The sequence below is a fragment of the Bos indicus genome, chromosome 13 (genome assembly GCF_029378745.1).
Source record: "Bos indicus isolate NIAB-ARS_2022 breed Sahiwal x Tharparkar chromosome 13, NIAB-ARS_B.indTharparkar_mat_pri_1.0, whole genome shotgun sequence".
Classification (NCBI taxonomy): domain Eukaryota; kingdom Metazoa; phylum Chordata; class Mammalia; order Artiodactyla; family Bovidae; genus Bos; species Bos indicus.
Window position 1 is genome coordinate 24,654,248 of NC_091772.1, and position 12,212 is coordinate 24,666,459.

Below are 12,212 nucleotides of genomic sequence, written 5' to 3' on the forward strand. Positions count from 1 at the left end.
CACAGAGGGTGAAGAGGAAACAGTGGCACAAATTTGCTTCTCACTAGTTTGACGGAAGAACATGGGAAGAGGAGCATACACGTTTTTCCGTATGACCCCTGGTCCCTTTGTTCTCTTGACTTTGGGATTGTAGCCTCCCTTATGGGCCCAGTCAGTGAACACACTGGCAGACTCTTTAAGAGACTGCATAGGTGTGCAGTGAAGTTGGTGCTCAAGAGATCAGAGATGGATGTGGAACTGAATATTAATGGATAAGTTTGAAATGATTGAGTTATTATTTAACTACAATTTACCAGATATCTATTTTGAACCACCATTATTTCAAGGACATTTTTCTTTGAAGCTTTTAACAAATAATTTAAGCCAAATTAATGTTCATTGCAAATGTCAGAAACAGTTGAATTTTATTTTCATAGGGCCTTTGAACTTCTGTGTTTACTGAGAGAGATAAAATGTTATCATGCTGTGATTTCTACTTTTTAAAATTTGATAAAGATGTGCAGGTAATTGTTATCTAATTATTAATAGTTATAAATACCATTTAATTAAATAATGCAGGAATAAACTCAGCATGCCTCATTTCTTATTGCTCTCAATCAAGAGTTTGCAGAAGATTTTCATGTTACCTGTTAGTTCAGTCTTTAATTACCTCTTGCTGCTGCTGCTGCTGCTAAGTTGCTTCAGTCGTGTCCGACTCTGTGCGACCCCAGAGACGGCAGCCCACCAGGCTCCCCCATCCCTGGGATTCTCCAGGCAAGAATACTGGAGTGTGTTGCCATTTCCTTCTCCAGTGTGTGAAAGTGAAAAGTGAAAGTGAAGTCTCTCAGTCGTGTCCGACTCTTTGCGACCCCATGGACTGCAGTGCACCAGGCTCCTCCATCCATGGGATTTTCCAGGCAAGAGTACTGGAGTGGGGTGCCATTGCCTTCTCTGTAATTGCCTCTTAGGAGTACAAAATTGCTTCAGTTCTGCTAAAAGCAGAAAAGAGGTTGGAGTGGTTAGGGTGGCATGTGGTAGCCAGGTATTTGGGTCTGTATGTAATCCCAGATTATGAAGGTGGAGAACAGCCAAAGTTAACAACAGGGGGTCAGTAGGTATCTCTGTAAATTGAGTGAAGAGGGAGTCAGAAAAAGCCAAAGTTTCTAACCATGAGCTAAGAGTTTGAAAAGTAGTGAGAGAGGGATGTGTCATGGATTAATTGAGGCAGCATAGAAGTTGAGAGCAAGTTGCTAGAGCATCACTGAATGTTTGAGCAGTTTGAACAGCTTTGGGCTGTTCTAGTACCTGGGGAGACTTTTATTTTTGTTGGCTGCACCATGGGACATGTGGGAGCCTAGTTCCCCAACCAGGGATCAAACCTGCACCCCCTGCATTGGAAGTGCAGAGTCTTAACCACTGGACCACCAAGGAAGTCCCCTGAGGTGGCGTTTGTGAGCCCATCCAGGACACGTTCTGGTTCATAAACCTGTGTTCATTTGGCTCTTTGCCTCTAGGTTATCATGCTGAGTATTTCTCAGTTTCTAAGACCTCAAGGTCAATATCAAGAGCTGTTGGTTTCTGTTTATAGTCACTAATCATTTCAGCATTATTTTATCATTTGCAATTTTGTTTTTGTCCTTTCAACAGATTAGTCTGACTCCTGTCCAGGCAGATTACCATGAACAGAATGTATGTTTAAATACTTGTTTTTCAGTTGCTAAGTCGTGTCCAACTCTTTGAGACCCCATGAACTGCAGGTCTAAATACTGTTCTTCTGTAAAAATGCATCAGTTAGCAAGCATTTTAAAGTCCTCTGCATGTTTGCCAGCCTCATAGGAATGACAGTTTCAATGGTAGTGACCACTGTGCAGATCATATTTTCAGTTAATATTTTGCACTTATGTGGTCCTCTTGCTTTTTTTTTTCTTTTTTCTCTCTTTTTCTTTTTTGGCTGGACTACCCGGCTTGCTGGGATCTTAGTTCCTGGACCAGGAACTAAGCCAGGGATTGACCAGGGATTGAGCCTGGACCCAGCAGTGAAAGCACTGAGTCTTACCCACTGGACCACTGGGGAAGTCCCTATACATTCCCATTTTTAAGGTTCTGTCTGATTTCTCTCTATCTAGTAATCTGTGTTGATTTGCATGGTGATATTATTATCATTATTAGTAGTAGTTATTCTTTCACAAGACACCCACTAAAACTCTTTAGTATTTCTCATAAAGTTTGGCTTTAATTCCCACTAGACTATGTGATATGTGATGTGATTCTGGAGTTGAAGACATTCTAAAAACTAGTCAATTTAGTTTACTCTATTCCTCAGCAAAATTAGTGCTTCATGGTCTCCTATTTCTGGGTACCTCTAGGCAATTTTCTTTGTATCCTTGACTTCAAACCCACTCTCAAATCTATTCAGCTCAAAACTCCCTTCTGGAGTTCAGCTTGGTGCTCTGTGTTGATCTCGAGGGGTGGGATGGGGCATGGGGTGGCAGGGAGGCTCAAGAGGGAGGGGATATATGTATTCTTATAGTTGATTCATGTTGTTCTACAGCAGAAACTAACACAACTTTGTAAAGCAATTATCCTTCAATTTAAAAGCTATCCTATGGAAAATCATTATAGAGAAGAATATTAAGAAAAGAATGTATATATATATATGTGTGTAACAAAATCACTTTGCTGTACAACAGGAATTAAGAACACTGTAAATCAACTATACTTCAATAAAAAAAAAAAGAGGAATTCCTTCTGAATGCAGACTTGCATCTATGCTGATTTTTAGGTACCTGGTCCTGCTGTTTCATGGGCTTCCCGTGTGGTGCTAGTGGTAAGGAACCTGCTTACCAGTGCAGGAGACCTAAGAGATGGAGCTTCGATTCCTGAGTCAGGGAAAATCCCCTGGAGGACAGTATGGCAACCTATTCCAGTATTCTTGCCTGGAGAATCCCATGGACAGAGGAGCCTGGCGGCTACAGTCCATAGGATTGCAAAGAGTTGGACACAACTGAAGCGACTTAGCATAGCACAGCACAGCACCAGTTGTTTCATAGGCATCTCACGCTTAATCGGAACAGTCAGAAATCATCACTTCTCCAGATCTGCTCCCCTTTCTATATTTCCTAACTCAGAGATTGTCCCAAGGTGTCTGAACTTATCTTTGATGTCTTCTTTAACTTCACCTCCATATGCAATTAGTTGCTAAGACCTGTCACTTCAGGATTGGGTGGTCCCTCTTACCCAATAGCTTTTATTGCCTATGCTCCGCAGCACTAGGTACCCACTTTGATTATAACAGTTATTTTTTGTATTACAACTGCTATTTGCATTACTGTCTCTCCCTTTTGATGGTGGAGGAGAGAGACTTTTCATTTTATCCCTTTGGTTGTTGGTTTTTGTTTAGTGTCTTAAGTCCTGTCCAGCTCTTCTGAAACTCCATGGACTGTAGCCTGCCAGGCCTTTTTGTCCATGGTATTTCCCGGGCAAGAATACTGGAGTAGGTGCCATTTCCTTCTCCAGGGGATCTTTTCAACACAGGGATGGAACCCTCATCTCCTTCATTGGCAGGTGGGTTCTTTACCACTGAGTCACCAGTGAAGCCCCATCCCTTTGGTGGCTAGCCTCATATTTGTTAAGTCAGTGAAGTGAGTGAAAGAGTAACTAAATTGGATGAAAGTACTGTGACCAGATTTTGTCTGTATTACTTCCTAAATAAGTTATTTTGTTGAGACTGCCACTCCCATTTTATCTTTTCTTTTTTGGTTGGAGGAGGTGAGTGCCATGTCTTCTTACTCTGCCATCTTGATCCCCTTCCTATAGGTCCCCAAATTTCTTGATACAATCACTATTAAAGGATCTGTTTTTAAAAAACTGATTATTTTTCCAAAATAATTAACCACTGTTTCAAAATGTTCATTTGAAAAATAGGAGGCTTAGACTCTTATTTTGTTTCTTTTAAATTCTATGACTCAGTAGCTTTTAAATTTTTATTATTTTTATAAAAAAACAGTGATTTCATAACAAGGAGATTCTTATTTTATCTTCTTTACTCTTGAAGAAGTAAAGTGTTACTCTTGAGTGTTATGTGACTGAATGATAAAAGTTGTATCAATTTTAGAGTTTCTTCATTTTAGCTGTAAGAATTTACATTTATTTTCTGACTAACAACATGAAGTTTCAAATATATACCAGAGAGATTTAAAATGAGCATTAAACAGATGACTAACATGTAACTTTGGGAGTCTCAATGTCAAAACATATATTCACTTTGTCTCATCTACAAGTATTATCTTCTTAAAAATAAGGTAGAACTGATTCCAAAGAAGTAGTCACGTTACCCAAATTTCAACAATTAAACTTGCCTGTGGAAGAAAAAGGCAAAGCTTATATGACCCCTTAACTTTTACAACACTTCATTTAAAGGATTAATGTCATTACTCAGTCTACCTAAATGACCTTTGAAAGTCAGGATCTTTACCAAAGAAAGGGCTTTGTTTTAAAGGGGAGCACTTTGCCCCAATTTTCAAGTTAATGTTTGCATTTTGGCCTTATTAATGGTGATAAGAAAGCAGAAACTGTGACACAAAAGATACAAATGTGTTTCAATTTTGAAAGACATTATTGTTCTTTTTATGCCTTAAATAAGCTTTTATGGAAGCATTCTGACTAATGCTGAATATAGGGAACTTATGCTCATATCTCCATTAGATGAGAATATGTCAATAAAATATATGAACATAGTAGACTCTGTGCACACAAAATGAAACAGAATATGCTCAGGGCATTTGGAAAGCTTCTCCTTATGAAATGGATGAGCAATACCTTTCTTTAAATCCATCCGAAATAAAAATCTGATTTACAGTATAGGGCTTAGTTTGGGATCATTGAATCCCCTTGGTTTGGATTCTTATGCATACATTTAGTAGCAGTTCCAAATAGGTAAGGTCATTTTGTGCTAAGTGCTCCTTGTGCTAAATCAACGCAATATGGAAAAACTTCAGATTATAAATTAAAGATTCATCAATATATACAGTCAGGCTTTTCTTGCCATTACAGGGTGAACCTGCTTTGTCTTTCCCTGAATACAATGAAAGTGGTTGGACCGTCCCAAGTGTTACATGTATCACAACTTCTCCATCTGCAGATGCTCCCCACTCACCCCTCCAGTCTGGTCCAGTATTGAACACACAGAAGACTCTGTGATTTGATGCTGTAAGTCAATGCAGAAAGCTGATCTAGTTTACTAGGAGCAGCTTTTTAAGTCTGCATCTATTGTATAAAATTTGTTTGTATGCACATAACAACAAAGGAACATTTATTTGACTAAACTTATAAAGTGAAGTGAAGTGAAAGTCGCTCAGTCATGTCTGACTCTTTGCGACCCCATGGACTTATCCAGTCCATGGTATTCTCCAGGCCAGTATAATGGAGTGAGTAGCCTTTCCCTTCTCTAGTGGATCTTCCTGACCCGGGGAAGAACAGGGGTCTCCTGCATTGTAGTCAGATTCTTTATCAACTAAGTTACCAGGGAAACCCAAGTTTTCTTTATTTTTAAAAAAATTTTGGCCACACCATGTGGCACATGGGATCTTAGTTTCCTAAGCAGGGATTTAACCCAAAACCCCTGTCCCCTGCATTGGAAAGCAGAGTCTTAACCATTGGACTGCCAGGGAAGCCCCTAAAAGTCCTTTTTTTAAAGACAAGCAGATTGTGAATGATAAACTTATAAAGTAGATCCCAGTTTACTACAAAATATTTTTATCTTTGACATCATCCATAATTCTTTCAGGTCTTAATATTTCATTTTTCTCACATTTTTAACTTCTTATATATAAGAAGTACGTACACATTTGTGTGTATTTATTTGTCATCATGCATGTCTCTGCATAGTGTATGTACATGTTTTACTAATCTTAAAACAACCATATTCACAAACATACATTGTTATTGTTCAGTAGCTAAGTCATGTCTGACTCTTTGCTAACCCAGGGACTGCAGCACACCAGTCTTCTCTGTCCTTCGCTATCTCCCAGAGTTTGCTCAAACTCATGTCCATTGAGTCGGTGATGTCATCCAACCATCTCATCCTCCGTCACCCCTTCTCCTTCTGCCTTCAGTCTTTGCCAGCATCAGGGTCTTTTCCAGTGAGTCAGCTCTTCACATCAAGTGGTCAAAGTATTGGAGCTTCACCTTCAGCATCAGTCCTTTCAATGAATATTCAGGGTTGATTTCCTTTAGAATTGACTGGTTTGATCTCCTTGCTGTCCAAGGGGCTCTCAAGAGCCTTCTCCAGCACCACAGTTCAAAAACATCAATTCTTTGGTTCTCAGCCTTCATGACAAACATACATTAAACAACCAAATAAACAAAACCATACACATAAACTAAATTCTCCTTCGATACTAAACCTCATATCTAGTGTTCCCCTTGTCCTCACAACCTGTCTTTTAGAAGCATTGCCTGCACTGGTTATCTTTACTTTTTCACCTCATCTTCACCGCTAGGTTGGTAAACTTAAAATGCGTGTTGCTGCTGCTACTACTAAGTCACGTCAGTCGTGTCTGACTCTGTGCGACCGCATAGACGGCAGCCCACCAGGCTCCTCCATCTCTGGGGTTCTCCAGGCAAGGACACTGGAGTGGGTTGCCATTTCCTTATCCAGTGCATGAAAGTGAAAAGTGAAAGTGAAGCCGCTTAGTCGTGTCCAACTCTTAGCGACCCCATGGACGGCAGCCCACCAGGCTCCTCTGTCCATGGGGTTTTCCAGGCAAGAGTACTGGAGTGGGTCGCCAGTCCCTTCTCCGAAAATGCATGTTAGTGTTAACAAATACTTAGTTACCTCTGCTGGTTCATTATAAAATAAAGTTTCTTGACTTATGCATATGTAAACATTTGTTCTAAATTAAGCTTATGGGAGGACACAGTAGCTAATGAGAGTTGATTTTAATTGGGCCTTTACTATGGTCCAGGAAGTATACTAAACTCTTTACATGAATTATCTAAGTTATGTTCCACAACCCCATGAGGAGGTAAGAAGTTTGTCCAGTGATAACTAAGGAAAATGAAGTATGTAAGTTGTGCCTATGGTCTTAAGCATGATAATACAGGTCATCCTCAGATCATCCCAACTTTTTGAATAATTATGGATTTCTGCAAACGTGCCAACTAAGACTAGAGTCCTAGAAAAAGAGGTCCACTTGGGAGTGGGATGTCTAAAGAGGCCGATTTCTTTATTCTTCAGTTCAGTCACTCAGTCGTGTCCGACTCTTTGAGACCCCATGAATCGCAGCTCGCCAGGCCTCCCTGTCCATCACCTATTCCTGGAGTTCACCCAGACTCACGTCATCAAGTCAGTGATGCCATCCAGCCATCTCATCCTCTGTCGTCCCTCTCTCCTCCTGCCCCCAATCCCTCCCAGCATCAGAGTCTTTTCCAATGAGTCAACTCATCGCATGAGGTGGCCAAAGTACTGGAGTTTCAGCTTTAGCATCAGTCCTTCCAAAGAAATCCCAGGGCTGATCTCCTTCAGAATGGACTGGTTGGATCTCCTTGCAGTCCAAGGGACTCTCAAGAGTCTTCTCCAACACCACAGTTCAAAAGCATCAATTCTTCGGCGCTCAGCCTTCTTCACAGTCCAACTCTCACATCCATACATGACCACAGGAAAAACCATAGCTTTGACTAGACGAACCTTTGTTGGCAAAGTAATGTCTCTGCTTTTGAATATGCTATCTAGGTTGGTCATAACTTTCCTTCCAAGGAGTAAGTGTCTTTTAATTTCATGGCTGCAGTCACTATCTGCAGTGATTTTGGAGCCCCCAAAAATAAAGTCTGACACTATTTCCACTGTTTCCCCATCTATTTGTCATGAAGTGATGGGACCAGATGCCATGATCTTCGTTTTCCGAATGTTGAGCTTTAAGCCAACTTTTTCACTCTCCTCTTTCACTTTCATCAAGAGGTTTTTTAGTTCCTCTTCACTTTCTGCCATAAGGGTGGTGTCATCTGCGTATCTGAGGTTATTGATATTTCTCCCAGAAATCTTGATTCCAGCTTATGTTTCTTCCAGTCCAACGTTTCTCATGATGTACTCTGCATATAAGTTAAATAAGCAGGGTGACAATATACAGCCTTGACGTACTTCTTTTCCTGTTTGGAACCAGTCTGTTGTTCCATGTCCAGTTCTAACTGTTGCTTCCTGACCTGCATACAAATTTCTCAAGAGGCAGATCAGGTGGTCTGGTATTCCCATCTCTTTCAGAATTTTCCACAGTTTATTGTGATCCACACAGTCAAAGGCTTTGGCATAGTTAATAAAGCAGAAATAGATGTTTTTCTGGAGCTCTTCTTGCTTTTTCGATGATCCAGCAGATGTTGGCAATTTGATCTGGTTCCTCTGCCTTTTCTAAAACCAGCTTGAACATCCAGAAATTCACGGTTCACATATTGCTGAAGCCTGGCTTGGAGAATTTTGAGCATTACTTTACTAGCGTATGAGATAAGTGCAATTGTGCGGTAGTTTGAGCATTCTTTGGCATTGCCTTTCTTTGGGATTGAAATGAAAACTGACCTTTTCCAGTCCTGTGGCCACTGCTGAGTTTTCCAAATTTGCTGGCATATTGAGTGCAGCACTTTCACAGCATCATCTTTCAGGATTTGAAATAGCTCAACTGGAATTCCATCACCTGCACTAGCTTTGTTCGTAGTGATGCTTTCTAAGGCCCACTTGTCTTCACATTCCAGGATGTCTGGCTCTAGGTCAGTGATCACACCATCGTGATTATCTGGGCCATTAAGATCTTTTTTGTACAGTTCTTCTGTGTATTCTTGCCACCTCTTCTTAATATCTTCTGCTTCTGTTAGGTCCATACCATTTCTGTCCTTTATTGAGCCCATCTTTGCATGAAATGTTCCCTTGGTATCTCTAATTTTCTTGAAGAGATCTCTAGTCTTTCCCATTCTGTTGTTTTCCTCTATTTCTTTGCATTGATCGCTGAAGAAGGCTCTCTTATCTCTTCTTGCTATTCTTTGGAACTCTGCATTCACATGCTTATATCTTTCCTTTGCTCCTTTGCTTTTCACTTCTCTTCTTTTCACAGCTATTTGTAAGGCCTCCCCAGACAGCCATTTTGCTTTTTTGCATTTCTTTTCCACGGGGATGGTCTTGATCCCTGTCTCCTGTACAGTGTCACGAACCTCATTCCATAGTTCATCAGGCACTCTATCCATCAGATCTAGGCCCTTAAATATATTTCTCACTTCCACTGTATAATCATAAGGGATTTGATTTAGGTCATACCTGAATGGTCTAGTGGTTTTCCCTACTTTCTTCAATTTAAGTCTGAATTTGGCAATAAGGAGTTCATGATCTGAGCCACAGTTGGCTCCTGGTCTTGTTTTTGCTGACTGTATAGAGCTTCTCCATATTTGGCTGCAAAGAATATAATCAATCTGATTTCAGTGTTGACCATCAGGTGATGTCCACGTGTAGAGTCTTCTCTTGTGTTGTTGGAAGAGGGTGTTTGTTATGACCAGTGCATTTTCTTGGCAAAACTCTATTAGTCTTTGCCCTGCTTCATTCCATATTCCAAGGCCAAATTTCCCTGTTACTCCAGGTGTTTCTTGACTTCTTACTTTTGCATTCCAGTCCCCTATAACGAAAAGGACATCTTTTTTGGGTGTTAGTTCTAAAAGGTCTTGTAGGTCTTCATAGAACCGTTCAACTTCAGCTTCTTCAGTGTTACTGGTTGGGGCATAGACATAGATTACTGTGATATTGAATGGTTTGCCTTGGAAATGAACAGAGATCATTCTGTCATTTTTGAGATTGCATCCAAGTACTGCATTTCAGACTCTTTTGTTGACCATGATGGCCACTCCATTTCTTCTGAGGGATTTCTGCCCGCAGTAGTAGATATAATGGTCATCTAAGTTAAATTCACCCATTCCAGTCCATTTCAGTTCTCTGATTCCTAGAATGTTGACATTCACTCTTGCCATCTCTTGTTTGACCACTTCCAATTTGCCTTGATTCATGGACCTGACATTCCAGGTTCCTATGCAATATTGCTCTTTACAGCATCGGACCTTGCTTCTATCACCAGTCACATCCACAGCTGGGTATTCTTTTTGCTTTGGCTCCATCCCTTCATTCTTTCTGGAGTTATTTCTCCACTGATCTCCAGTAGCATATTGGGCCCCTACTGACCTGGGGAGTTCCTCTTTCAGTATCCTATCATTTTTGCCTTTTCATACTGTTCATGGGGTTCTCAAGGCAAGAATACTGAAGTGGTTTGCCATTCCCTTCTCCAGTGGACTACATTCTGTCAGATCTCTCCACCATGACCCACCCATCTTGGGTTGCCCCACAGGCATGGCTTAGTTTCATTGAGTTAGATAAGGCTGTGGTCCTAGTGTGATTAGATTGACTAGTTTTCTGTGAGTATGGTTTCAGTGTGTCTGCCCTCTGATGCCCTCTTGCAACACCTACCATCTTACTTGGGTTTCTCTTACCTTGGGCGTGGTGTATCTCTTCATGGCTACTCCAGCAAAGCGCAGCTGCTGCTCCTTACCTTGGACGAGGGGTATCTCCTCACTGCCGCCCTTCCTAACCTTCAACTTGGGATAGCTCCTCTAGGCCCTCTTGCCCCCACGCAGCCACGGCTCCTTGGACATGGGGTTGGTCCTCCCAGCCGCCGCTCCTGGCCTCGGGCGTGGGGTTGCTCCTCCCTCTTTATTCTTACATGGTTGCTAATAGATTTTAAGTCAGAGGGAAGATACAAAGTAGAAATAGGGATAAGAGAAAAAGAAAAAGAACCTATGATTAGATTAGTATATAAAACATATACTATGAACTCTTCTACCCTTGGAGATGTGAATCAGAAAATCAGATTGGGTTCTGAGCTCACTTGCAGCCAATGCAGAGATAAATACGTCATCACTGATGTCATTCACTCTGTTTACAATCTGAAAACAAAACAGCTCTTCAGGAAAAGTGCAGCTTATTCTGATAATGAGATCCAGACCTTCATAGCAATGATCACAGAGAATTACATATAAATCCCCTTAAAATATGTGTTTTTTTTTCAAAAAAATTTTCACATAGGTTTTCTGGCTTTCTGGAGCTGTGTTTTAGTGTCTAAAGCCATTATGATCAGGCTTTTTTATTGGTTATCCTAAATCTCCAAGCCAGGCTTCAGCAATGTGTGAACTGTGAACTTCCAGATGTTCAAGCTGGTTTTAGAAAAGGCAGAGGAACCAGAGATCAAATTGCCAACATCTGCTGTATCATCAAAAAAGCAAGAGAGTTCCAGAAAAACATCTGTTTCTGCTTTATTGACTATGCCAAAGCCTTTGACTGTGTGGATCGCAATAAACTGTGGAAAATTCTGAAAGAGATGGGAATACCAGACCACCTGACCTGCCTCTTGAGAAACCTATATGCAGGTCAGGAAGCAACAGTTAGAACTGGACGTGGAACTACAGACTGGTTCCAAATCAGAAAAGGAGTACATCGAGGCTGTATATTGTCACCCTGCTTATTTAACTTATATACAGAGTACATCATGAGAAATGCTGGGCTGGAAGAAGCACAAACTGGAATCAAGATTGCTGGGAGAAATATCAATAACTTCAGATATGCAGATGACACCACCCTTATGGCAGAAAGTGAAGAGGAACTAAAAAGCCTCTTGATGAAAGTGAAAGAGGAGAGTGAAAAAGTTGGCTTAAAGCTCAGCATTCAGAAAACGAAGATCATGGCATCTGGTCCCATCACTTCATGGCAAATAGATGGGGAAATAGGGGAAACAGTGGAAACAGTGTTAGACTTTATTTTTGGGGGCTCCAAAATCACTGCAGATGGTGATTGCAGCCATGAAATTAAAAGACGCTTACTCCTTGGAAGGAAAGTTATGACCAACCTAGATAGCATATTCAAAAGCAGAGACATTACTTTGCCAACAAAGGTCCATCTAGTCAAGGCTATGGTTTGTCCAGTGGTCATGTATGGATGTGAGAGTTGGACTGTGAAGAAAGCTGAGCACTGAAGAATTGATGCTTTTGAACTGTGTGTTGAAGAAGACTCTTGAGAGTCCCTTGGACTGCAAGGAGATCCAACCAGTCCATTCTAAAGGAGATCAGTCCTGGGTGTTCTTTGGAAGGAATGATGCTAAAGCTGAAACTCCAGTACTTTGGCCACCTTATGCGACGAGTTGACTCATTGGAAAAGACTCTGA

At 41.0% G+C, this 12,212-nt stretch overlaps 1 non-coding gene across 1 annotated transcript; it reads right to left on the reverse strand.

Moving 5' to 3' along the window:
* Positions 1-1,337: 1,337 nt before the first annotated feature.
* Positions 1,338-1,410, reverse strand: TRNAG-UCC (transfer RNA glycine (anticodon UCC)). The gene has a single exon. It is a non-coding gene; the product is annotated as a tRNA-Gly (tRNA).
* Positions 1,411-12,212: the final 10,802 nt, after the last annotated feature.